This window comes from Cucurbita pepo, unplaced genomic scaffold (assembly GCF_002806865.2).
Source record: "Cucurbita pepo subsp. pepo cultivar mu-cu-16 unplaced genomic scaffold, ASM280686v2 Cp4.1_scaffold003001, whole genome shotgun sequence".
Classification (NCBI taxonomy): Eukaryota; Viridiplantae; Streptophyta; class Magnoliopsida; order Cucurbitales; family Cucurbitaceae; genus Cucurbita; species Cucurbita pepo.
The window spans coordinates 1-1,421 of record NW_019649023.1 but is presented as its reverse complement, the minus strand read 5'-3'; the positions used below and the strand labels follow the sequence as shown (position 1 = coordinate 1,421).

General features: G+C 34.6%; 1 long non-coding RNA gene across 1 annotated transcript; it reads left to right on the top strand.

The window, feature by feature from the left end:
- The first annotated feature begins 55 nt into the window (after window positions 1-55).
- Window positions 56-1,420, top strand: LOC111786840. The gene is made up of 5 exons (XR_002813833.1): window positions 56-184; window positions 281-329; window positions 997-1,049; window positions 1,211-1,249; window positions 1,391-1,420. It is a non-coding gene; the product is annotated as an uncharacterized LOC111786840 (long non-coding RNA).
- Window position 1,421: the final 1 nt, after the last annotated feature.

Here is a 1,421-nt window from a genome sequence, read left to right as displayed (position 1 = left end):
AAGTATATCTTTAAACCTAAAACCATAAAGTATCTCTGAGTTTTGGGAAAATTCTTGTAATTGCATCGTCCCATGGATCTTGCAGCGGGGTTTTGCCTCCTCCATTAGTTACTGACTGGATTCGTCGAACACGTTTCAAGACAGAGCTACAATCTTCAAATTTTGCATTAGTAATTCATTCGAAGTAAGTTTGTTTGAATCATTTTTCGGTTTGTTATAGATAAATTGCCCCTTTTTTGGTGGGTAACGAATTTTTGGACTGTGATTTTGTTTGATTCAGAGTCTCAATGGCTTCTCCGACTGGTCCAACGGCTGTGGACAAGGAACAGGTTGGTTTCTGTTTCTTTTATTCATTTTCTTTTCGTTTTTGCAAATTCATAGCCGTGGATAGGAATTCTATTGTTTGGATTGATCATATTGAGCGTATCCTAGATCAAGAGGGGAATCTGTGTTCTTGTTCTGCTGGGTTTCTCCGAATTGGACAAATAGTTGTTATGGCAGTAAGGAGTTCGAAAAAAAATTCATTAATTGAGTTAAAGTCTCTCATTAGGCAGCTGGTTTTCAAGCATTGNGCAAATTCATAGCCGTGGATAGGAATTCTATTGTTTGGATTGAGCATATTGAGCGTATCCTAGAGCAAGAGTGGAACCTGTGTTCTTATTCTGCTGTGTTAATTGGACAAATAGTTGTTATGGCAGTAAGGAGTTCGAAAAAAAAATTCATTACTTGAGTGAAAGACTCTCATTAGGCAGCTGGTTTTCAAGCATTGATCTTTTATTTTCTGTTTTAATCTATCCTGTTCTGAACTCTGCCCATTTAGAGTGATGAATGTGTTCGNGTTTTAATCTATCCTGTTCTGAACTCTGCCCATTTAGAGTGATAAATGTGTTCAATTAGCTTTTGATGAATCTTTACCATGTAAATATATCAAAATATAGTTCATAAATTCATGATTATCATCACAATTTAATTTTGATTTTCTTTGCACTTGAGCAGATATTTGGTATGGCAGAAAAGGAGATGGAATATCGAGTTGAACTGTTCAACAAGTAGGTTTTATTACGCTTCTTTTATTTCACCTTTTTATATTCTAATAACTTCATTATGGCGCAAGATTCTATACATGTTGTTTAATTGAAATATCCGAGCTTCATGCGTTTACCTTCTTCACAGAATTTGACTTCTATGCCTTTCTTCTTTCGTCTTTCAGGCTTACACACTCGTGTTTTAACAAATGTGTCGATAAGAGGTAGGAGAGTTGTACTATACTTCTATCTTTGAATATTGCATATTTTCTAATCATAGAATTCAATTTCTTAAGTTGCAGTTTTGGCATTATATAGTTAATTTTAGCTCATTCTTTTCATTTAACAATTGCTATCTATTTTAGGTACAAGGAATCTGAGCTGAATATGGGTGAA